The sequence below is a fragment of the Lotus japonicus genome, chromosome 5 (genome assembly GCF_012489685.1).
Source record: "Lotus japonicus ecotype B-129 chromosome 5, LjGifu_v1.2".
NCBI lineage: Eukaryota > Viridiplantae > Streptophyta > Magnoliopsida > Fabales > Fabaceae > Lotus > Lotus japonicus.
Window position 1 is genome coordinate 3,832,413 of NC_080045.1, and position 27,832 is coordinate 3,860,244.

Sequence of the window (27,832 nt, forward strand, 5' to 3'; positions counted from 1 at the left end):
TGTAAAATATTAGGTGAGAATTAATCTGGGAGCGACACGTCACTAACTTGGCCTGTGAGAGCGACACGTCATGCTAGAAGTTGTTCTTTTCTAATATATATAGATAGATATCATATATTTACTTTTAAAAGAGTGATATATCATATTAAGAGTAAAAGAATCTTTTTTTTTCAAGAGAAAGGTTTTTGATAGTTAAAAAATGTAATTTAAAAGTAAATAATTTATTGAGAATTCAAAAAGAATATAAAACAAACTTTCAAGATTATTAATATCATTTATTTATAATAAATTTATAACATTTTTTTTAATCTTTACTTTTTTGTGTTGCTAATAAATATATTTTAAATTACGCAATGAATCTTGCTTTGACACTCCAAAATATATACTCCAAGCTCTGCCACTCTCCTCAAAACTTTATCATCTAATTAAAGGAAACTTTTATTTAAGACTCACTTACACTCTCTGATCACTATTATAAGTAAAAGTTAGTTTTTTAGATTCATTGAATAAATGATGTCTATTTATTCAATGAATTTAAAAAATTAAAATTTAACCGGAGGGGTAGATGGTTGTTGTCAAAACTTAATCATCTAATTAAATGAATTTTGCTGTTAAAAAATAATAAACTCTTAAACTTTCTAAAAATAAACGACTGAAAAAAATTCATATTCATACTCGTTCTGAAAAAAGTAAATTCATAGTGTACTCCTAAAACGAGCATAAAAAAATGATCATACTTTTCGGACATGACCTTAATAAAAATAGTGAAAAGATTTCTCCATAACTATAGGAGTTCACCAAAGGTCAACCCTAAGTATCTATTTCTTTATTTTGGTTCTAGATGTAGTGAAAAATTAAAATGAAGAATAAATACTGGTCTAGATTCAATTGGTGGAGGATGTGATTGGTTCCCTTCAAGTCTGCATTAGCAACTTCATGTAGCAATCCAGAATTGAATGTGGATAGAAAAATAATGGTGTCTTACTGTCATTATCCAACTTCAATGACACTTAACTCATAACTAAAAGTCGGCGAAGGCAAGAGGTCACGCAGTACTACTCCCCTTACAAAATATAAGGGTTTGGTTACAGTACTTCAATGACACTCAGAAACTTACATAAATTTGAAAGAGAGAGAGAGAGAGTGAGAGGCAAGACTAAACTTTCTATTTAACATCATCGACAATACCCGACATGCATTTCTCCTCTTGCTTAGCTTTTCTCTTCCTTTAGAGTCTTTTTCTCCTGCATAAAGAGAAGACAAAAAGGTTAAAAAGAAAAAAAAAATAGAAGGCATGAATTACAACCTCTAAGGTTAACTACTTTCCTTGAGTAATAATAAGATCAACATCAGCCCTATGAGAACTAATAACAACTCTAAATAGTGGAATGGATAATTAAAGATGCGTCACAAATACTGAAAGGTTAAAAAAACATGCAGAGAAGGAAAAATACTGCAGCTCTAATTTTTAACTTCCTCCTTCACATACACAATAACTTCTTTCAGTTCTTATTAATAGAATTCTGTTTTCCCTTTATTTTGCCATGTATGAATTCTGTTTTTCCTGTAGTGGGAATTCTGTTGTCCTCTCTACTGCCCCACATAGGTTAGGCCTCGGCATGATTTTTTTTCCCCTTCTAATGCCAGCCTGCTTAATTGGAACTTCTAACAAACATATACACATATGTATGGATATACAAACAAAATCGTTAAAAAAAAGTTACAAACACATAAAGGGGAAATTTGTATAATTAGCCATGAACAGATGAACTTCATAAGTTGACCTGGTTTGTTCTCCAAAACTTCATAGATCAGGTTGAATTCACAACCTTAAGTAAAAGTTAAGGTTTTTAGATTCATTGAATAAATGATGTCTATTTATTCAATGAATCTAAAAAATTAAAATTTAACCGGAGGGTAGATGGTTGTTGTCAAAACTTAATCATCTAATTAAATGAATTTTGCTGTTAAAAAATAATAAACTCTTAAACTTTCTAAAAATAAACGATTGAAAAAAATTCATATTCATACTCGTTCTGAAAAAAGTAAATTCATAGTGTACTCCTAAAATATATTTATGTAGTGCACCGTACAGCACCTCTTCATAGCGTTTTGATATATTTTTATTTTATTCAACGGTCGTGATTCGTTGATGGCAACAGTATTATGCCTGTTTAATGCAAATACGTTGATAATTCGTTTTTGGCCCTAAAATATATGTAATTCGTTTTACCCCCAACATCTATGGCACCGTCCACCGTCATCATCGCAGAACCTTCTGCTCCGGCGAACCCCCTCTGTCACCGTAGCAACCTCGGCCTACTCCCATCGAAAACCATATCACCACCGTGTTGAAACCCAGAGTGAGAGCGATAACGTACTCACTCTTCATCTTCTTCCGCTTCCAGATCTTGTCCTCTATGTGGATCGATGTTGCGCCAACGCTCCATAGCTCGGTGGCACGGCGCTGCTTCGCCCTCGAGAATCTCTCCGGAGAATCTCGTATGTCGTGGCTGGAGAGGTCTTGTGAGAGGGTTTGATAGGGTTGAGGAACGGAGGATGCGACGGCGGCGGCGGCTCTGCAAATGTAGGGTGGATAAAGGGTGTTCCTGGTAATTTCAAATGACTGTAGTAAGTCCTTTCTTATAGTTTTCTAAACTTAAGGGCCAAATTTATAGATTAAACTTTCATGTTTATCGGTTTCTTTACCTGCTACAGCAGGTGATTTTACACGTATAAGCAAAAGTAAAAAAAAACAAAAAATGATTAAAATCTTCAGAAGCACAGTGAAAATAAAAAAGACACTGCTTACACCCCAAGTCTGAAAGTTCATTCATGCACACAACACACGTTGAAGCTTTTTGCAAATCCATTTCTTCTTCACTCTCTTTACTAAGCATTTTAAGGGTCTTTCTCAAAATGGGTTTTTGATCATCACTATTGAAAGCATTTTGGTTAGCAAACATGAGTCGTGTTCCATCTTCAAGCACAACAAATGCTGATCCAGGCCTTACAGATTACATACTCTCTTGGTCCCTTGAAGACATTTGCAACGTTGATTTGTACAAAGACAAGGTTTGAAGTTTACTATACAGTATTGTGCTTGTTAAAGTTGAAACCTTTTCACAATCAAATATATATTGTCACCCACAACAGTAGCAGCATATTTGCGTGTGTTTGGTTCATTGGGAAGGGACAAGTTATGATTTTTTTATGGTGTTTCTACTAATACAAACATGCCAATAGCTTTGCTTCACCTCCAAATAAATTAGTGTTTGTAAAGTTGCATTTGGTTCTGTGGGAAGGGAAAAAGTTACCAACTTTGTATGATGTTTCTACTAATACCAACATGACATCAGTTTTGCTTCACCCCCATTTTTAAATAGCTTGTGAAATAGTGTTTGGTTCTGTGGGAAGGGGAAAGTTACAAACTTTGTATATTGTGTGGTTTGTAAAATTGCATTTGGTTCTGTGGGAAGGGGAAAGTTACAAACTTTGTAGGAAAGTTACAAACTTTGTATATTGTGTGGTTTGTAAATTTGCATTTGGTTCTGTGGAAGGGAAAAGTTACAGACTTTGTATGATGTTTCTACTAATACCATGCCATTAGTTTGCTTCACCTCCATTATAATATACTGTGAAGTTACAAACTTTTGTATTGTCTGGTTTGGTGTGAAGGGAGAAGTTGCAGACTATGGATTGTGTGACACTGCTAAACAAAGAAGCTATGAGTTTGAACGTGCTATTAGTTTGATTCACCTCGATTTTAAGATACTGTTTGTGTTTTGCAGGTGAAATGTATTGATCTAAAATTCAAGTCTGTTGATCATTATTTTGGGTCCTATGTGTATCCATTATTGGAAGAAACTCGAACACAGTTGTGCTCGAGTATGGAAATGTTACAAAGTTTGCCTTTTGCCCAAGTAATTTCTCTTCAAGAGGCACCTGATAAGAGGAAGGGGTTGCTCTACAATGTTGGAATTGATAGATGGAGAAATAGGTCTCCTGGTCATGGAAGTGAAATGTATAAACCATTGACTGGGGATGTTTTTGTTATGGCTGATTTTAAGCCTGAAATTGTCAATGATTTACAAAGGTCGGGAAAGATGTGGACTTTAGTAGTGTCAGCTGGGGTTGTAGAGGAGGAGACCAAGGATGATAATGCAGACCTTATGTCTTCTTTCAAAATTCTTTCATCTAAAGATATTGACCTCGATGAAGTAGGGCAGAAGTCCATGTTTATGATATTTTTGACAAATATAACCCCCAATAGAAGAATATGGGAAGCCTTGCATATGCCGCGAAATTCAAAGCTAATCCAGAAAATTTTATGTGCTGGTGATGTGGTAAGAGTTAAATTTGTGTTATGCCTTTATATCAAGTGTTTCAAGTTTAATATCCTGTGAGAGAGCATTATAAATTATTTGAGATCAAACATTGATAGTGTTAACCTATATCAAAGCATAACAATGTAATAATGTCAGGTTTTTAATTGGTATTGTTTTGATATTCACTGCTGATTGTCTTATGTTGTATCACTCTTTTTAGGAAGTTTATTATTGTTGTTACGTGGACTGCAATTTCTAAGTATAATAATTTTTCAAATTTAATTATTTTTATGACTGATGGATATATTCTGGGCACAGGTTGAGAAAAATTGTGATTACTGCCATCTGCAGACTGATGCACTAAGCGATGACGCAACATATCAAAAGTTATCATCTGATTTGAATGACTCCCAGAAACATGCAATTTCTGCTTGCCTTTCTTCCTCTCAATGCAATCATCATTCCACTGTGGATCTTATCTGGGGTCCCCCGGGAACTGGAAAAACAAAGACATTGGGCACTCTGCTTTTTGCCCTGCTGAAGATGAACTGTAGGACTCTTGTTTGCACACCCACTAATGTTGCCATTAAAGAAGTTGCATCTCGTGTCTTAAGCTTTGTGAGGTCATCCTTTGACAGAAATTCTCATGATTTCTTCTGTCCATTAGGAGACATACTTTTATTTGGGAATCATGAGAAACTAAAAGTTGGGGAGGAAATCAAAGATATTTATTTGGACTATCGCGTCGAACAGCTTTCGATGTGCTTTAGACCTCCTACTGGTTGGAGATATTGTTTTGGTTCAATGATTGATCTTCTTGAAAACTGTGTTTCACACTATCATAAATTCATTGAAAAGGAGTTGAGAATGAAACGAGCGAATTGATGATAATAAGACAAATTGGACAAAAGATGACAGCGCTTCTGATTGTAGTGAGAGCATGTGCAAATCTTTTATTGAGTTTGTGAGGGAAAGGTTTCTTGAAATAGCATCACCACTCAAAATGTATTTCTGTCCTATGTAACCATGTATCCAGAAGTTATACGGGGGAAGATAACATTGAAGGTTTGGTCTGCCTTATTGACTCCATTGATTCCTTTCAATCTTTGTTGCTCCAAAGTAATATTGTTTTTGAAGTATTGGAACAACTATTTTGCCCTCCTGAAAGACAACCTACTTCTTTTGAGTCTTCTGAGGGTGCTGAATACTTATTGAACAAGAAAAGAACTGAATGCCTGTATTCTTTAAAAACCCTGAAAGATTCACTTGATAAACTTGACTGGCCGGATGTCACACACAAAGAAACAATCAGAGTATTCTGTTTACAAACATCCTCATTAATATTTTCCACTGCTTCTAGTTCCTTCAAGTTGCACTCTGTTGCCATGGAACCACTGAACGTTTTAGTGGTTGATGAAGCTGCACAATTGAAGGAATGCGAATCAATCATTCCTCTACTACTAAAAGACATAAACCATGGAATTCTTGTTGGAGATGAAAGACAGCTACGAGCTATGGTAGAAAGTAATGTATGTATTCTGAAGTTATTTCATTTTACTAAATCTAATATCCATGGTCTCTACTTCTCCATTTATTCAAACATAGAACACTAATGCTTGCTTATCCTTTATTTGTTTTAGGTTTCTTTTGGAGTTGATTTTGGAAGAAGCCTATTTGAAAGGTTGAAAAAATTGCATTATCCAAACCACTTTCTCAATATGCAATACCGAATGCATCCGGCAATAAGTTCCTTTCCAAATTCACAGTTCTATTCAAACCAAATTCTTGATGCTCCAAATGTTATGAGTAAGGACTATAGAAAGAAATATCTCCCAGCACCAATGTTTGGTCCATATGCCTTCATTAATATAGTTGGTGGCAGAGAAGGATTTGATGATGCTGGACGAAGCCGGAAGAATATGGTTGAAGTTGCAGTTGCTATAAAAATAATTCGGAAGTGTTTCAAAGGTTTGTGTTTGTTTATATGTAAATGATTTCTCTATGGTTCTCTATCATGTTTTTGGATTTTCTTTTTCCTTGCAAAGGAATATAAAGAATAATTGATTGTGAAACTACATGGCTGTGATTGGCTTAAAATCCACAAGATAACATTTCAAGTATTGGTGTTTAGAAGTATTGAAAATCATGTGTCATTTATTGCTAATTACATGTTCTATTTCCTTGAAGAGTATACTAATCATCAGTGAAAATATTTTGTCATTTTAAAGCTACATGGTGGTCAGTGGCATAATGTTTGTGATAGGGAGAGACCCATCAGATTCTCGAACAGGGGCAGTTATTCAGTAATTTTATTAGTTGTTAAGTCAGTTTATTATTGTTAGGAGCAGTTTATTGTTGTTAGGAGCAGTTTATTGTTGTTAGGATGTTAAAAATAGGGAGTTTGAACCACATGGGGGATCATTCAAAAATTCTGTAGTTGTGGCTTTGGGTTTAGGGTGATTACTATGAATGCTTTTATAAAATTCTTTGTTTATATTTTCTAGTAGTGATATTTTTCCTTCTTTTGCCTGGTCTGTAGTGTGGCTTGAGTCAAAAGAGAAGCTCAGTATAGGTGTAGTTTCTCCGTATGCTGCCCAAGTTGATGCTATTCAGGATGTACTTGGACAAAAGTATGATAGGTATGAGGGATTTGATGTAAAGGTGAACACAATTGATGGCTTCCAGGGTGGAGAACAGGACATTATTATTTTATCAACTGTGAGAACTAATGCCAGTGCGTCACTTAAGTTCATCTCCAATCACCAGAGGATTAATGTTTCTCTTACAAGGGCAAGGTAGAACTTAAGTTTGTATTTGATTTTGTTCATCCCCATTCCCCAGTCACATGAGGACTAATATTTCTCTTACAAAGGCAAAAGACCTATACAATAATGCTGGTGTTTGGATATTCAACAGGCACAACTTGTGGATTTTGGGAAATGAAAGGACCCTAGTAAGTCTGGAAAATGTTTGGAAAGATTTGGTCCTTGATGCAAAAAAGCGTGAATGTTTCTTTAATGCTGATGAAGACAAAGATTTGGAAGAAAGCATTTTGGATGCCATGAAAGAGCTAAAACAACTTGATGACTTGCTTAATCCAGATAGTGTAATTTTCAGAAATTCCATGTGGAAGGTACTTGGATTATAAATCTTGTAAATTTACTTATTTATCATGTTCTTGATATCCTAATCATCTACTTGATCTTGAGTTTCCATTCTCACTTTCCACAATTGATTAGGTTCTTTTCAGTGACAACTTCCTTAAATCATTTAAAAGACTGCGATCTGAGCAGAAAAAGAAGTCTATCATTAGACTCTTATATAAACTTTCTAGTGGATGGAGACCAAAAAGGATTGAAGTGGACTTACTTTGTGGAAGTTCATCACAGATGTTAAAACAATTCAAAGTTGAAGGTCTCTTTATTGTTTGTTCGAAGGATATCGTAAAAGAATCAAGGTACACTCAAGTTTTGAAGATATGGGACATCTTGCCTCTAGAGGATATCCCAAAAATAGTGAAGAGTCTTGATAATATATTTGCAAGCTACACTGATGATTTTATTAAACGCTGCAGTGAGCAATGTTTAGAGGGGTAAGTTCCCTGACTTGTATTCTATACCACCAGAGCTGTTTTTAGCTAACTCATATAATGTGTTTTGCTTCCTTTCTAGGAAAATTGAGGCCCCTATGACTTGGGAAAGAACAACAGATATCATCAAGTTTAAGAATATTGATAATCTTGGAAATGAAGCTGAAATGAGTCATTGTGATGAAAGAATTTATATTGAGAATTCAAAAGTTGAGGAGAGCTTGTTATTGATGAAATTCTACTCATTATCACCAGTTGTGGTTAGCCACTTGCTTTCTGATCATAACATTGATGAATTAGATCTTCCATTTGAAGTATCAGATGAAGAGCATGAGATAATTGACTTTTCTAGAAGTACATTTATCTTGGGGCGCTCTGGTACCGGCAAAACCACTATTTTGACCATGAAGTTATTTCAAAAAGAGAATTTGCACCATGTGGCTCTTAAAGAAATATATGGAATTAAGAGTGGTGCATTTCCTTGTTTGAATCATGATAAAGAGCATGAAGAAAGCTCTAATGGGAATGATAGACCTATCTTACGCCAATTATTTGTGACAGTGAGTCCTAGACTATGTCAGGCGGTAAAACATCATGTTGCTCGATTGATAAGGTGTGCAACCCCTACTTCAAACTATCTTTTTTTCTTTGTTTCTTTATTTCTTTCCATGTTTCTTTTTCAATATAAATAACATGAAAAATATTGTTTGAATTAGGCACGAGCTGGCTAAATTTGGAATAATCTCCTTTATAGTCTATCTTACCATTATTTGTCTGTGTGTATATATTTGACTTTTTGATGTGCTTCGGATTTATTAAAACTGAATAATATAATTATCATTGTATTTTATACATATCTTCAAACTATAATAGAACTTGTTGAAAGATTTTTGTTATATTTCTATGTCCTTTTTTTACGCATTGATTGTGGAATTTGTTTTCATCAGGATAGAGAACTATTGTGAAAGTGGGAGTTCTGTAAAGCGTATGACTATATTGATGTGATGTTTAGCGAAAGACTATTCCAAGAAATGTTGTAGTTCTGTAAAAATACTATTTTCTATTTTTTTGTTATTTTTATAAAAATTAGTAGGCATCAATAAGCTTTTATTTGTATGAATAGCTTTACAGATTGTTTTGTTTTCCCTATGGACGGAAGGTGGAATCAATAAACATGGTAAGTTCATGTGCTCATTTTTTCGTGTATGCTTTAATAGAGTTGTGTTGTTAGACTTTGATTTAATATTTTTTCTTATACTAATATTTTTTCTGTGAACACTTGATCAAAAGATTACGCACAAATTTGTGAAGTTATTTGGTTGTCAGATGCTATCTTTACTTCCTAATTTCTTTAACAAAGGCTAAAAATGTATTCTGGACAAAGAATTCTATTATGTAACAGTTACTTATCTTTTTATTTCTATGTGTGTTCTTTCATTTTAATTTCTGTATAATTCTTTTGATCACTAAATATTTATTCTTAAATTTATGTTTTATTTCTTCTTATCACTGTTTTGGATAGGCTACTTTCATGGTAGTGTTTTTTTTACATCTAATTTGTTGATCAGTATTTAGACTCTGCTTGATTTTTAATTGATGAAATTGTCTAATATTTATTGATCTTCACCCCTGATAAGATAATATTAATAACTGCTTAATTTTTTACCCATAAATTGGTGTATCCAAAGTGAACTGCATGGTAATTCTTCCATGAGATAATAATTTTCATGTTGTTTCAGTTTTAGAAATTATGCAATGGTGTTGAAGTTACACTACTTTGAGTCTTTAATTCTAGTAATCATTATAGTATAACGTGAGCAAGTCTGTTGAATACTTGAAATAATTTGATTCTCGTGTACTTTCACTTATTGGATTGATATCTGAGATTAATAGATCACGTTTTGTATGCAGATCCATATGTGGTAGCAATGTCTCTGCTGAAAGTAGTCCTATTGAGGAAGATGTTGTTGATGTTGATACATCAATTCAGTTTAAGAATATACCAGATTCTTTTATTAATCTTCCAGCCAACTCATACCCACTTGTGATAACATTTCAGAAGTTTCTAATGATGTTTGATGGGACTTTGGGGAATTCATATTTTGAAAGATTTAGTGACCTATGTTCTCATTCCCCAAACATTGGTGTAAAATCTGCTGCTTTAGAGACCTTCATAAGGAAGAAGGAGGTGACTTATGACAGGTTTGATTCATTATATTGGCCACGTTTCAATTCCCTATATACTAGAACACTAGATCCATCTAGAGTGTTCTCTGAAATCATGTCTCATATAAAAGGGGGTATGCAAGCACTTGAGCATGATGACTGTAAGCTAAGTCGTGAGAGTTATGTTTCCTTATCTGAAAACCGAGTATCAAGTTTGAGCAAACACAAAAGAGAGATGATATATAATATTTACCAAAGTTATGAAAATATGAAGATGGTCCGAGGGGATTTTGATTTGGCTGATATTGTAGCTGATCTTCATCTTAGACTCAGAACTAAAAGATATGAGGGTGATGAGCTTCATTTTGTATATATTGATGAGGTGCAGGATCTAACCATGAGCCAAATTGCTTTGTTTAAGTATGTATGCTCAAATGTAGCAGAGGGTTTTGTTTTCTGCGGGGATACTGCACAAACAATAGCAAGGGGAATTGATTTTAGATTCCAGGATATAAAATCTCTCTTTTACAACAAGTTTGTTCTGGAATCCAGGAAAAGTTCATATAATCAGGGAAATGAAAAAGGACTAGTTTCAGATACTTTTTTATTGAATCAAAACTTTCGGACTCATGCTGGAGTGCTGAAATTATCCCAGAGCATTATTAAGCTTCTTTCTCATTTTTTTCCTCATTCTATTGATGCTCTGAAGCCTGAGACCAGCTTCATTTATGGGGAAGCACCAGTTGTTCTTGAATGTGGAAATAGGGAAAATGCAATTGTAACTATTTTTGGAAATAGTGGAAATGTGGATGGGAAAGTTGTTGGCTTTGGAGCAGAGCAAGTAATTTTGGTGCGTGATGATTCGGCGCGGAAGGAAATTTTAAAGTATGTAGGGAAACAAGCTCTTGTTCTAACCATTTTAGAGTGCAAAGGCCTCGAGTTTCAGGTTGTTAAAAGATCATGATATCTAATTTATATTCTGTTATTCTTTATGTCTTTTTTGTGATGGTATTCATTGTTCTTTCCCAGGATGTGTTGCTCTACAACTTTTTTGGCGCTTCACCTTTGAAAAATCGCTGGAGGGTGATTTATGAGTACAGGACTGAAGAAGATATGCTGGAACCTGCAGAATCAAAGTCTTATTCAAGTTTCAGTGATTCCAAACACAATATTTTGTGCTCTGAACTCAAGCAGCTTTATGTTTCAATAACTCGTACAAGACAGAGATTGTGGATATGTGAGAATACAGATGAGTTCTCAAAACCTATGTTTGACTATTGGAAAAAGAAGGGTCTTGTACAAATCAAAGAACTGGATGATTCTCTTGCCCAGGCAATGAAAGTTGCAAGTTGTCCAGAAGAATGGAAGTCACATGGCAAAAAGGTTGCTTTGCTTCCATAATCAACTATTATTTTCGTTATGATTTCATAGTACTGAATTAAATTAGTTTATCCTACACTTTTTACTTTAGCTCGAAGTCTAGTTCAATGATGATACATCGGGTTCTTATTATAGTTTGATTTGCAACTTACAATATATGTGTACCTCAGATTACATTATGCTATATTATCTATGGAATATGGATCCCTTCTATCTATCTACTTTTTCCCTCTAAATGACACATTATCATTTTGACCCCTTCTTTGCAGCTATATTATCAAAATAACTTTGAAATGGCGACAATGTGTTTTGAAAGAGCAGGAGACTCTTATTGGGAGAAAAAGTCTAAAGCTGCTGGTCTTTGGACAACTGCAAAACGTTTGCTTGATGAGGATGCAAATGCAATCCTTAGAGAAGCGGCTAAAATTTTTGAAGACATAGGAATGGCGAATTCTGCTGCCCAATGTTTTTCTGATTTAGGAGAATTTGAAAGTGCTGGTATGAACTTGAGCTTTGGTACCTAAGTGTTAAATTTTGTGTTATTTGATAATAAATATTTAGTAGCATTAGAGCTTTATATATGTGTCTATTAGGTATTAAGAAATCATTTTACAACACAAAAAACAAGTTTATCTTGAACGGTAATATCCTGTGTTCATTGGCTGAGGTTACCCAGGCTGTAGACTGGAACTTGCTCAACCACAGTGAATAAGGAAGAATGCTTTTGTTTTGTTCTTTTGCTAATGAGTATTTCTTATCCTCTTTTTTATTTGTCTTCATAAATTTAACTATTTAGGGATAATAGGATCTCATCATGTCCCTTTTAAGAAAATATAAACAGAACTGGCGCCTGATAAGACTTTGGATGAAGTAGTTTTAAAATTAGTTAGGTTGTTAAAGTTGTAACTGCAGGGCTTTAGTTGAATTAGTTAGAGAGGGGAAGAAAAAGGGAAATTCTGAATTTTTAGTGTATAAGATTGTAGAGAGGGGAAGCTCCTGAAATAAAAAATCTCTTCTTTTCTGTTAGTGTTTTAGCCATCAATAACAGATTTCTGTTCATTCTTTCTCTCTTTACAAATTTCCTCTTTCTTGTGTTTATGCACTCTTATATTAAGGGTAAATGTTGATGTTAGGAACTTGTACTATGTAAGTTCACTCTTGTTTCTGCTTTCAGGGAGGCTTTATTTGCAAACATGTGAAGAGCCTGATTTGAAAAGAGCAGGGGATTGCTTTGATTTAGCTGGATGTTATGAAGACGCAGCTGATGCTTATGCTAGAGGCAGTTTTTTCTCAGATTGTTTGGCGGTTTGTGCAAAAGGAAGATTGTTTGACATTGGCTTCTCTTACATTCAACATTGGAAACAAAACGAAAATGCTGACCATGGTATGGTTAAAAGTCTTGATCTCAACACAATAGAACAAAAATTCCTGGAAAGTTGTGCTCATCATAGTTATCTTGATCATAAAGATACCATTTCCATGATGAAATATGTTGGGTCTTTTCATACAATGGGTTCGAAGCGTGTCTTCTTACGATCATTGAATTTACTGGACGAGCTTCTTGTGTTAGAAGAGGAATCAGGGAACATTCTGGAGGCAGTAGACATTGCTATGCAGATGGGTGATATTCAACGTGAGGCTGGTCTTCTTGAAAAAGCTGGTAGATTCGAGGAAGCTTTTGAACTTCTGCTTTGCTATGTACTTGCAAATTCCCTGTGGTCTTCAGGTAGCAAAGGGTGGCCTGTAAAGAAGTTTGCACAGAAGGCTGAGCTTTTGGAAAGAGCATTATCATTTGCAAAGAAAGAGTCAGACAGCTTTTATCAGCTTGCATCTATGGAAGCTGAAGTATTATCAAATGATCATAATCACCTTTCTAAAACAATGATTCATTTGAAATCTTCCCGCGAGCATAAGAGTATCAGAGGTGAAATATTATGTTTGTGGCAACTTTTGGACGCCCATAGTCATCGGAACAGCTCTAAATACGTTTGGCAAGGTAATGAGATTAATGATGTTGAGAGAATGATTTTGAAGGAGAATCAGGTTTCTGTGGAGACATTGTTTCATTGTTGGACAAGTTGGAAGGATAACATTGTTCATATATTGGAATGTCTTCCAAGTTTTGAATCCCAGAACACTTATCAGCTTAGCAGTTATGGAAAATTTGCATTGAATTATTTGGGTGTTCGGAAGCTAACTTGTAATCTGAACGGGATTTACTCTTTGCTCGTCCCTGATGCTAACTGGGTTAGAAATTTGGGTGATACATATCTAAAGAAGAATGGAAGGCTAGTTTCTGTTGATACTCATTCATTAGTTTCTTCTGCTAAGAGCTATTGGAGTTCAGAACTTCTTTCTGTCGGCATGACAGTTTTGCGCAACCTTGAAGCACTATACAAGTTTTCAGTGGATAAAAACCTGTCTTATTTTGGGCAGTTTCAGACTCTGTTGCATATCTATGAAGTCTCAAAATTTCTTAGATCCAAATGTTCTATCCACAACCATAGTAACATGAAGACTTTGGAAAATTTTCGCAGACTTTCAATTGACCGTATATTTACGTACATGGTTCCCATGGACTGGGAAGAATCTATGGACACGGTCAGTAACATGAAGACTTTGGAAAATTTTCGCAGACTTTCAATTGACCGTATATTTACGTACATGGTTCCCATGGACTGGGAAGAATCTATGGACACGGTCTTTCTTAGGACCACTGGGGCTTTTCAGGATTTGGTGAAAGAGACCATCGACGAGAACATTGGGCTGAGAAAGAGGCTAACCTTTGGTCAAATTGGAAGGGTGGCGTTGGCAGTTATGAGTCTTGGTAAAACTAGTCTGCAAAATGAAATGTATGAGAAAATTTTGACCACAGTTGAAGGGAACAAACCCTGGGAAAATTTCATTCAGTGCTTGCAGCGGAGTTCAACTCAAGAAATTTCACAAATAAATGATTCATTTGCTGAGCTGAATCCCATGTTTAGTCTTTATAAAGCTTTGGAGAATAATTTCAATGTGAGTCAGATAATGGAAATTGATTATCTATCTCCTACTTGTTTTATGTATCTGGTTGAACGGCTTCTGCTCTTTGTATCATGCCGGGATGGGTGCATGTTTGCTACTAAGTCATCTTTCATTGAATGGTTTATTTACGAGGATGAAAATTCACTTCCAAATTTGAGTTTAACTCCAGGTATGAAGGAAGCGCAAAGGTTCATTGCGCATGTCCTCATAGGGTTAATTTATAAGCCTCATAGTACCGATAATTGGTTCAGGGAGTGTGACTCAGATGTGAGGAATCATGTACCTCGTTTTTTCCTGAGATTGGTTATGTCACTGTGCTTGCTTCACCTCAGCACAGGCGAGTATTCAGAGAAACTTCGCGATTGTTTGCAATTGAGAAGTATTAACTTTCTACTGCCAGTGGCATTTTGTGATGTTCTTAAGAAAGGAACGGGAGACCTGGGTTTAGACGCCATTGCTGAGGCCTTTAAAGAGGTGGGCAATGACTTGGTTATTGTCAAGGTAGACAACAGTTCTTCAGAAATTGTTTGTCCAGATGCTGAGTTTGTAGATTTCAAGGTCTGCCAGCGAAAAGAGCTCATATTGCGTAGGTTGCTTTTACATGGAATGGCGGGCGAATTTAGGAAACTTCTGTTGCTAAAGGACAGCTTGGAAGACTTCCTTTTAACAATGAATACGGAGTCGACTGATTCCTATGAGATGAAGGCCACAAGTTTAAAAGTAAGTCAAATGCTTTTTGCAGATTAAATACAAAGTTAAAATAGACTTCTATCATTTATTTTGTGTTCTTACTTCATTTTGTTTCTCTCTCAGGGTTTGTTGGTTCCCTGCATTAAGTTTATGACGAACTTATGTAGTGGCGGTTTACCTCTCGATCTCACACATCTGGATTACGATGGATACAAACTTGATATTGTGGAGAAGGAGAGCTTTCTTGATGAAATGAAACAATTTTCTTCCGCGTTGAATGTGAGAAATGAGACGTAAGTATAATAGTTAGAATACATTTCAAAAAAAAAAAGTATAATAGTTAGAATAGTTTTAATTTCTGTTTTATGGAATTGATTAATTTGGTCATGCACCTTGTTTTTTTATTCTTTTTCAGGGATTCAAAGACTGAAGAACTTGCTAAAACTATTCTTGCAAGATGTCCAAAAAGTAATCTCTTGCAAAATGTTTCAGAGGATTGCCATGGAAAGCAGAAGAAAAACAAACCTAGAAAGGGAGGGAGAAAGAGCAAGAAGTGAAGAAGACAATTTATTTGTTTTCCTGACTTGAATTTGATGAAAAATATTTATGTGTATTTCATTCATAATACTTGACTAGACTACAATATATATAGACTAACAAAGAGATTAAAACAAACTAAATCTATCTAAACCTATCTCTATTTAAATAGATATCATCTCTATTTAAATAGATACTAATCTAAAATAGATAAACAAATCTTAACTATATCTCCATGAGATAAGACTCATAATAAACTAAATCTTAACAGATATTCAACACTCCCCCTCAAGCTAAAACTTACTTAGCTTTAAGCTTGTAACAAAATCTAACCCAAGAAGAAAATTATCTTAATAGATATCCCTTAATAATGACAGTCTTGGCGAATCTCTGAATTGAACAACCTTTCAAACTTCTAGTAAATCCATGGCGGCAAAAGACAACTTCTTATACTTGAAATTGAATAACCTTTCGAACTTCTGCTAAATCCATGGGTAGGCAAAAGACAACTTCTCATACTTGATCTGGCTGAAATTTGATGCAAGACAAAAACCAATTCTTTTGGAGTGTCGTAGGGTAGCTGAGCCAGCAAACAAGGGCGAAAAACCAGCAACAATACGCCCGAAACAAAACAAGGTTGAAGCAACAACTCACCAACAACAACCACACAGAAATAAAACATACTTGAGGTCGATCGATTGATGGCTTCTAAGACAAACAATGGTGTCAACTTTGACACAGACAACTCTCAAACATTAGAGAGTGGGCCAGCGCAACTCGTAGCTGAAGCCCTAAAACCAAAACCAATAACTCTCAACTAGAGAGTGGGTCAGCGCAACTCGCAGCTGAAGCCCTAAAACCAGAAAACCAAACAATCGAGACAAAACAAACGAAGGTGACACTGTCACCTTCAAAACCAAATTGCATAAAGTCAGCCAAGATCAATATAATAAGAGCATCTCGAGCAATGAGACGCAAACAACAACTCAAGTCTCAAAAACCAATGTGGAACCTGAGCGTCAAAACAGAGTTAAAACTCTAAACCAAACCAAACCAAACCAAACTTGGCCAACAATGAGAGATGGCACAACACACGTCAAAACAGAGGATCCTTAAAACCAAACCTGGCTGATACACAAAGAGGACCAGCGAGAACAAAGCAGCGGAGAGAGCGGCGCAACCTGGCTGATACACAAAGAGGACCAACGAAAACAAAGCAGCGGAGATAGCGACGCGTGGACTTCACACGCAGAGAGATGGGAGGCGCGTGGCTTGGAATCCGGCGGCGGCGGCTGACTGTAGTCTCTAAGATATTTAACAATATCTAACACTTCCCCTCAAGCTAGATCATATATATCATATGCATAGCTTCTAACAAATAGTATTAACTCGAGAAGCCGCTGCTGCCGGAGAGAGAAATTCACACAACACTTCCCTCAAGCTAGAGCATATATATCATATGCATAGCTTGTAACAAATATAATTAACTCGAGAAATCGCTGCTGCCGGAGAGAGAAATTCACACACAAACGGAGCACACAATGCAATGCGGTAATCAGAAATTGTAGAGACTTGAAATTGCCCTTCACCGCTTACTCTGTGTGAATACTTCACATGAATTATGAAAAACTGATTTTGAGAAATCACCACAGATGTAAGGATCTTTTTGTGGTTTCCACACCGAAAATTCAGCATCTGAAATCACACATTCCAACCCAACAAACAAGGACAACAACCAGAGGCTCAAATAAGAGCAGAAAAATACCACCAAGCAAGACGAACAAACGTACAAGAGCAAGAGGCTCCAAGAACATAAATCCTTATAATCTCTGATTGCAGTAATCAGAGTGCAGAAACAGAAATCTGAGACGCAGCTTCTTTCAATTCCAAAGCCACACATGCTTTAAATATATCTTCAATGGCTTTACTCATGTAGGGTCGGAGGAAATTTGATTCTTCTAGATCTTGAAAAACGTTAGTAACCTTAACTCCATACAGTGATATGGTGCTGCATATCATTGCGGCAACTTCATCAAGGGAATAACTAGAATATTTTCCTTCTCCAACTTTTTCTTCAATTTTATTAGCAGAAGTAACAAAAGAGATAACCTGAAATCACACGATAAAGAGCAAGGGGCTCCAAAAACATCTAACAGTACTCTGAATCTATGAAAAATTGAAAACGGCGGTGAAACAGACCAAATCACCGTGACTGTGGCTGACAAGAACGCAAGAACCAAGAGAACATGGCGAACCTTTCTGTGGAAGCAGCGTCACGAACGACGGCTGGGAAGGCAGCACGTGGAAGGACGTTGATTTGATAGTGGTTGAACATTACTAGGGTTCCAATACAAAGGGGACCATAATCAGGAAGAAACGTGGCCGTAAGAAAACGGCTAGAACTAACAAGCGGAAGCAAAGTACGAAAAATAAACCCAAGAGATTTGGAAAGTCACCATGAGGGGGCTCACGGGGGAGGAGCCCCCTCATAGCGGTAGGATCGAAACTTGCTCTAATACCAACTTGAATTTGATGAAAAATATTTATGTGTATTTCATTCATAATACTTGACTAGACTACAATATATATAGACTAACAAAGAGATTAAAACAAACTAAATCTATCTAAACCTATCTCTATTTAAATAGATATCATATCTATTTAAATAGATACTAATCTAAAATAGATAAACAAATCTTAACTATATCTCCATGAGATAAGACTCATAATAAACTAAATCTTAACAGATATTCAACATCCTGTACTCAATTCCCTTGTCACACCTCGCATTTGTGTGCTTGACAAAAAAAAACCTTTGAATACCGAAATGGTAATGACATTCATTTTATTTCTATCTATTCTGGAGGGCTGAAATTTTATGCATAGGCAGAATCGGTCAACTGATTCTTTTCTATCTGTCTTCTGAAATAGATTCTAATTTCAATCCCTGCTTAGAATTTAGACGCAAAAGCAGGAAGTGTTTGCGTTCCTTGCTTGCAATGCTTCTTCCCACACCCAAACAAACTCATTTAACCTACCAATTGCAACATCCAGTATCCTTCTTCTAAATTATAGCAGCAACCACAACTATTGATTAAAATCAATCAGCTCCACCATAATCTAATTTGCATTAAACTACAAAAGCAACCAAAAAGTTACACGATAACATTCATCTTTAAAACCACACAAGCAACCTAAATGTCACACAATAACATTCATCTTTAAAAAAAGCAATAACATTTCTTCGAACCCTGTGATAGAAGAAGAAATTCTTCCAGCTGTCAATATCCTATAAACCCCGTCAATATCCTAAAAAACCAAGTACAAGTAGAAACTCTTTAAATTAATAATGTCAGGATCGGAGAAATTTATTAATTTAGAGAGTTATTAATTTATCGATAAATTAATAATTATTAATTTAAAGAGTTTTTACGTAATTATACTGTACATACCAAACGAAAAGTCAACTTTATGATACAATACAAAAAATACAACACCTGAGCTATTGGATGCAATGAGAAAAGTTAGAGACAGCTCCAAATAGACTTGAACTTTAAAGGAAAACATATAACTATTGAATCATATTTCAATAGAGTGTAATATTTTTTTTTCAGTTTCTATGAATTATTAATTTATGATTTTCTTGGGATCGAAAATTATAAAGGGATTTCTCGAAAAATTATTATCTTATTATTTTATCGAGTTTTTCAATTTTTTACATTGGCCTAAGTCGGGACCGGACAAATTTATTATTATAAAGAGTTTATTAATTTACCGAGTATTAATTTAAATAGTTTCTACTGTATGAAAAGTATAACTTGCAGATAAATTGCTCAGAATTTCATTGATAAACTTCAAAATAAACATACAGCTAGAAGGATCGATAAAAGTTGTATCTGTTGAGATTATGGCTATGTTTGGCATGCTATTTCAGCTAGCTTATAACTTATATGACTAGCTTAAAGCTTATTTAATTAGCTTAAAAGCTCTTCAAAAGTGTTTGGTGAAGGAGCTTATTTTAGTAACTTAAAGCTTTAAGCTATAAGCTATCTCAGGTAGCTTAAAGCTTATAGCCTATTACATTTATTCTCATTTTTATCCTTATTATTTTATTAAAATTATATTTTACCATTACCCTTATATATTTATAAAAACACTAAACATATTTTCCCCCTCACACTTACATATGCAGTTTCCACCACCACTCCCGCCACACTGTTGCGCACCACAAGTACTATAAATATTATACTAATAAAAATAAATAAAAATTAATATTATATTTTTAAGATAATAAATAACTGGAGTTAATAAAAATATTTAAAGTGATAATAATTTTAATATTAATATCATATTGGAATTAATGTGAAAATAAAGTAATATTAAATATAAAAATAATTATATAAGTATGTCCTTTTATGTCATTTTACAATTTCAGCTTGTTTAACAGCTAGTTTTACCAAACACTTTTGTTTCAATCACGTAGCTTTTCAGCTTTCAGCTAGCTTATCAGCTTTCAGCTATCAGCTAGCTTATCAGTTAAACATGTCAAACATAGCCTATGTCTATTATAGCTTCAAATTAAGAGGAGATATTTAGTTAAGATTTATTTTTATTTTTAAGATATAGATAGATTTAAATTTAAATTAGAATAAGATTGAGATAATATTTTAGAAATAAGATATCATCTTATATAACTTTAGGAATAGATTTATTATCTTTAAGAGTAGATTTGTTATATTTTTGCTATGTATTTGCTCTATATATAGAGCCTACAATGATGAATAAATATCTCTCCTTCAATATCAATATTCATATACACTCGTATGTTGGGAAAAAAATAGCATTGTCGAGTTTCTGCATAACATTGATTATAATTCACTCTTTACTAAAAATGTGTTGACCACCCCTCTTTATAACATTGAGAGTCATGCTTCGAAAGTGTTCACGCATGAAATCTTTAAAGAAGTATGAAACCAAATTGAGGATGTGGGTGGACAAGATATGATGGAAAAAACAGTTGATGGAGTGGTCAAGACATTCAAGATGCACAAGTATGGTAGGCGCGACTATGTTTTGAATGTTCACTATAACACAACAAAAAATGAATTTACTTGTGATTCTCGTCTATTTCGTTCTCGGGGCATACCTTGTTCTCATATGTTTTTAGCCATGAGACATGAGAACATGGAAAAAGTACTGAGTAGTCTTATTTGTAGACGGTGGAGAAAAGATGCAAAATCTGAGTTCATGACATCTCAAACAACTGTTGTGGGAGCGATGGAGACATAGACATTGGTGATCCAGATGTTATTCCAGGCAAAGGTGCTCCAACAAAGAAGCGGAAAACCAATACAAGGGTAAGGTGTTCAAATTTTCTTAGAAGAGGACACACTAAAAGAAGAATGGGGACAAAGAAGAACTTGTTGTTGTAGGATCACGCGCTTACCACTACGCCAAAACCAATTGGTGTTAGTGAGGGCGCAACGTTATTTCTTATAGCGTAGCAGACAGCGCCCCGTTTCGAATGCTACCTGCAGGCAGGATGCTGGCCCACCTGGACCCAACAATCCCCCCCCCAGCACCTGCCAGCCAAACTAGCTGCACAGCATGCCTTCCGTGGGATTCGAACACGGGACCTGGCTCTGATACCACTTGTAGGATCACGCGCTTACCACTACGCCAAAACCAATTGGTGTTAGTGAGGGCGCAACGTTATTTCTTATAGCGTAGCAGACAGCGCCCCGTTTCGAATGCTACCTGCAGGCAGGATGCTGGCCCACCTGGACCCAACAGTTGTGGATGATGCATCAGAAGAAGAAGAAGTAAGTGTAGTTTTTTTTCTATTCAAAACTATTATTTAGTTGCTTTGTTTTCGAATTAGTTAGTTATTTACCTTTTATGCAGGGGAAAGAGAAAGAATTGACTGGACGTGATTATCACAGTGTACAACAGTCACCGGACACTACGAACAAGTATATTTCAAATGTTAGAATATGCCTTGTTGAAATTGTTTAGCTATCTTGAAAGTATGTGTTATGCTTAATTTTGTGATTCATTTATTTTTGTAGAGTACTGCGAATGTCAAACCTCGTCGTAGTGGTAAAGCAAAGAAACAAAAAACTTGATAGTGTGACAGTGAAATCGGAGAAGGACATGGTAATTGTTCACGTTTTTGTTGTTTTATGTAGTTTAGCGTTGATTTGAAGCTAATGCTAGATTAATTTATGGAAAGCAGCCCAATGCATCTGTTAGTAGCCAACATCCAGAATATAAAAATGACATATGCTATATTATCTACTCAAAATTCAATGAAGCAAAGGGTGAGTGCTTAACAAAAACCTTTCATTAATATTGTCTTGCTCACTTATATGAATCTGAATTTGTGTCATATTGCTTAATATAGGAAAGGATACAGGTTCACAATGCAAGTATACTTCATGGTGGGACTCCTCACATGGCGGCACCTCTACACAACATAGTAATTTTCTCACTTAGGTCAATCTAAATTTTAATTCACTAGCTTTAAAAATCGAGATTAACTTATGCATTGTTGTTTATTAGGTAATCAATCACGACAGATCAACGAGTATACTTCAAAATGGAGCTCATCAAATGGTGCCACTTATGAACAACATAGTAAGTTGCTCACTTATCACAATCTTAATATTCATTAGTCTTGAAAATCGAGATTAACTTCTTTTTTTGATAGGCTCGAGATTAACTTATGACTTGATGTTTATTAGGTAACAAATCCCGACGGAACAACAGATACTATTCAAAGTGGAGCTTGACAAATGGTGCATGTTGTTGGACCACAACATCACAATTTGGATTCTCAAAGCAATGTGATTGTTGGTAATAGAACACATAGTCAAGGGGTCCCTATGCAACCTGTCCAATCCTATTATGGAGTGGTCCTTATAGTGCAACAGAGTACACAGAGTCAAGGGTTCCCTATGTAACCTGCTCAATCTTTTTATCGTGTGGTTCCTCTAATGCAACATGGTACACGAAGTCAAGGGATCCCCATGCAACCTATTCAACCTGTGCAACCCTTCCATGGTGGTGGATGTCACCCTAATTTGCTTCGATATGGCATCAACAAAAAAATACATAAGTGGCTTGAATTGTGCCCTTAGAAATTGGTTGGAACTTGTTGTATTTTGTGTTTACGTGTTTTATGGCTTGAATTGTGGCCTTAGAAATTGTTTGAAACTTGTTGTATTTTGTGTTTACGTGTTTTATGGCTTGAATTGTGGCCTTAGAAACTGGTTGAAACTTATTCTATTTTGTGTTTACGTGTTTTATGGCTTGAATTGAGGAACGGTTCATGACTTAGTCTAAGGTTGACCCTTATAAGACTTCGTCGAGAGTTTCCTTATAAAATTTTGCCAAAAGAGTCATTTTATAAGATTAGAAGGGAGCTTGGTATTTTTAATGAATGTGATGTTACATAATATGCTTCATTTTCTAACTTAAAATGTTAACAAATTTTTCATTTTAATTGTTTCAAAAGCATGAATTAGGTTGATTTAACATGATCGTTTTCTATGTATATTTGGTTTAACATGAATGGAAGGTTGTTTAATATGATTTAGCTTTGAAAGCCACTTTTTTAGGGTTTTTAGAAGTTGTTTTATTTTTTTTCACAGAACCTTATGGAAATGATTACCCAGGATAGTAATCATTACCATTCTTTTGTGGGTTTTTTCAGCAATTCCAGTAACAATTAGAAATCGATTTCCATGTTTTTTTACGTTCTGAACGCCTTAGACAGAACACTTAGGAAACCGATTCCTGTGTAGTGGAACCTGATTACCCAGCCATCTTCTTCCTTCTTTCTATTCTCCTGGGTTCCATGTCTCGCGATTTCAAGCTTCTTTTCCCTCTAACGTTTTGAGTGAACCAAAGCTCAATTTCTTATGTCTTGAGTGTTCTGAACACTTTCCACCACTTAGATTCTTCAATTTCTCACCTGTTTGAGAGTTCCCAAAACCCAAATCGCTAAAATCAATGCCTTCATCTCGTCCTACCAAGCATGGAAAAGGAAAGACCACGAAGCCAAGTCATCCTCTGGATGTGTCTCGTTTACTTGATGGAGAGGATCAAAGGGACGTCTTCACGGAGTTCTTTGCTTTCCGGTTCGTGCTTCCTGCAAAATATGGTATTCTTTCCTCCTTTTCCGTTAGTGGCTTTCAATTTCAAGAGCATCTTGAGGAACAAGGTTTAAACCTAATGTGTAATTGATAATGTTGAGTATTATCCGGATTCGGTTAAGGTTTTTTATTGCAACCTTAAGGTAGAAAACCATGTTTTGACTTCTCAAGTTAAGGGAACCAATATTCACATGGATGCTGCTACTTTTGGGAACTATGGTACGGGTATTCCTAGTGAGGGGCTCAAGTTGGGTGATGGTGTACCATGTCCTTGGTCAGATTATGATAAGAAAAATTATTATGTTTCCTTGTGTTGTGCGTCTAAGTTACAAGGGTTGCTTAAGAAAAGGAAACATTGTGAGATTTCTAAGACAAAGGACACAATGACTGTTGGTGTTTTAAATCCTAATGATCGTATGCTTCACTATTTTTTCATGATGTTTGTTTTATTTGTTTCGGTGTTGGATCTTTCGTTATATGTAATTCTGTTATGCATTTGTTACCCAACATTGTCATTTTGAAGGGGAAAAAATTACTGGTCTCTTGTATTTACTGGTTTTAACTCAACTCATTTGTAATATTTTGTTTTGGCAGCTAAATTTAAAATTCTCTAGAGGACCTTAAGGAACATCTCATGCACATTTGGAAGAATCATAGAAGTATACAATCTTAAAAATATACAAAGTTAGAGTATTAAAATACAAGAAAGTAAGTTCATTTAATAACAAATAGAGGGGAATGCAATGAACTCCATAATATGCAAGTCCTTTTATCTCTGGGTATGATCTCCATGGAAAGAGCTATGAGCTACTATTTACGAATTCCTGAATAATATTTAGATTGAAGGAGCTCATCCCGCGTCCCCTCAATCACTCTCAAAATTTGAATCTACATAAAGGGAAAGAAAAACTGAAACATCTGCTGCAATTGCCTTGATTTCACTGGCCCCAGCAGATTCCATGTTAGTGGTGTTGGGGCTTGTATGTTTTAGTTTATCTGTGTTTGATTCTTCATTTTTCATGTGTTCTGCATGCTGGAGTGACAACTTGTCTGTTGTGTGTGTCAACATTCCTACATGGTCTGTAGTGGCTTTAGATGCTTGATGAGGAGCCATATATTTGTACTCAGCTGCAGCTTCCCTCCTTCGTGTACCCTTAGCTTCCTCTTCATCACTATCCGAGAATACATCATCATCTCCATTTCTAGGGACCTTACTCTCACTTGAATTAGTTGTAGGCCTTGCACCGGCTACCTTAGCTTCCTCTTCATCACTATCCGAGAATACATCATCATCTCCATTTCTAGGGACCTTACTCTCACTTGAATTAGTTGTAGGCCTTGCACCGGCTACGACATTGCTTGTGCTACTATCAGATCCTTTGCTTGCAGGATTGGCTTTTGTCCTTGTAGGTAGGGTGCCATTATAGTCTACCATCACAATTTCAACCTGGAACCCTGGAGCAGGGACCTTTCTCTAAATGTCGCAGTCATAAGGTTTAAATTATCACAAAGTTCAGGGTTCAGGGATTTACAAGTATTATAGGGGAATAAGAATAACATAGAAAACAAGTATTATACCTTGTCAAAACCATCAAGATCCGAGCCATCTGAAACTTTTCTGTTTTCTGTCATTGCTCTATTCAGCCAACTGCCAAGAAGAAACTGACATGTCAAGATAACAGCTAATCTAAACAAACTCTGTTCCATAACATGCAAAGCTTGGAATATGGCAAGAGTTGAGAATCAAACTATTCATCATGATATAACATTTTGGTCACCAATCAAATCAAATGCAAAAGTACGATCAAATTATTCAAACCCTAAGTAAGGATAATTTGTACTAATTTACTAACAATTAACATTCGCCTATAAAAAAAATTATTCAAATAGTCTCAGTCCCCGTTTATAACTAATTGAGAGAGCAGGAATCCAAAAGAGACAAAAAAGCAAATGTTTTACACAAACCAGTAGAAATCTCCCTGTCGATCATGAAAATGAATTTTGAAGTCCCCAATCAACTCTACGAAACCAGCGTCTCCTGGTATTGTAAAGACCCATATTCCCTTCTCTGGTGAATTTATCCATAAATCTTCTGACTGCCAATGAGTTTAAAAAGAAATATAAGTAATAAAAACAAAAACTTGAGGCTTTGGGAAAATAGTAATAATTAATCAAATGAAGGCATAAAAAAAGTAGCATTGGCGTACCATTAAATCCTTTGTTTTGGGATGCTTTCTAGTTGTGAAAAGAACTCCTGAGAATAAGTGAAAATATAAGCCTTCTTTATATTTAAGTGTTGGTTGTAATTTGTAATAACAACTTAAGTTGTATTTGATACAGTACTGTAAAAACTAAAGTCCCCCAGAAGTAGAAATACATATCAATTGGGAAAGATACAGGAACTATCAGCTTTGAAGTGTTACCATATTAAAGGTACGTAGCATGACTTAAGTTCTGAACCAGATCCCCAAATGAATATTCAAACTTCTTAAGCTATAATTGGTAGGTGTTCTTGAAAAGATTAGTTTCCATCTCATTTTATGCCAATTCTTCCAGTTACACCTTTAGCAGGTACATCATTAGTTGAAGCAAACAACTCTTTCTACATCCATACTAATATACATTTTTTCCCTTTTCTCTCCATGCATAGCTTGGAGTTCAAGTGATTTTAGTTTTCTTAAATACGTTGGTTGAAAAACTTACTGCATATATGTCATTCACTCATTTCATATGAAAAAATATTCTATGGGAAAAGACCTTTTCATGGCATGACTTTCCAATATAGCCTGATAAATATAACATTACAGAAATTCAAATGACATGAAGAGGAAATCATGAACTTTGCTGCTTACCATTATGATCATATATTGTAATGGATGGTCTAACCCAATAAGGGCATTTGTGAAGCCTAAACCCTCTTAGCATGCACCTAAGGAATTTTAAATTAAGTCTACTTCACCGTAAAACATATTACATAGATATTTAACATGATTTGCATTGTAGTACCTTTGATGATCAAAATATATCGATAAATTTCTTAGGCAAAGACTTAGACTAAGGTTGACCTTTTTTAGACTTCGTCGAGGGTTTCCTGATAGCACTTGGGGTGAATGTGATTAGTTTGATTAATGACTTAGTCTAAGGTTGACCTCTATAAGACTTCGTCGAGGGTTTCCCTATAGCACTTGAAGTGATCACGATTAGATTGATTAATGACTTAGTCTAGGGTTGACCTCTTTAAGACTTCGTCGAGGGATTCCCTATAGCACTTGGAGTGATCACGATTACTTTGATTAAGAGCTTAGTATAAGGTTGACCTCTATAATACTTCGTTGAGGGTATAATATTTGAATGTTATTTATCACTTGTTATAATGCTATTTTGTTTGTATTTCCTACATTTGATCTATATTTTATATCACATTGCTTGTGAAATTTTCAAGCACAAGCTTCTGGTACCTTCTTGCTTATAGCCTTATGAATGTGATCCATTGGAAGAAGAAGAAATTATTGCAGAGAAAAACAGAAACAATAACTCTTCCAGTGAACACGATGGTCTGTACAAGGAGCAGTTTGAAGATGTAATTTTCTGCTGCTGATTTTCCCGTCAGAAGTATGTAGAGTACTTTCCATTCTGATTGTATCTTCTGTATAGTTGCCAGCTTTTCTTGTTGCAAATAGGGCCTTGTTTGTAATTTGTAAATGACTATTGGTTTTTATCCTTCTATTAAAATATGGATTTGTTGCTAAAATTCCACATGTTTCTTGATGTGAGTTATTTTTAGAGAATCAAACATAAGGATTACTTTTGTGGACTATGATTTTCACATAAATGACTTGATTCCTTGCATGGTTAAAGCTCAACACCTAGATGAAGTGGACCACAAAAGATGCTACAGAAAGGCTGGAGAGAGAAAAACTGAGATAGTTAGCATACACACATGTAGGGAAGATTCATGCTGG

General features: G+C 35.2%; 1 pseudogene; it reads left to right on the forward strand.

Moving 5' to 3' along the window:
• The first annotated feature begins 1,935 nt into the window (after positions 1-1,935).
• On the forward strand, positions 1,936-15,824 carry LOC130717014 (uncharacterized; annotated as a pseudogene).
• The last annotated feature ends 12,008 nt before the right edge of the window (positions 15,825-27,832 follow it).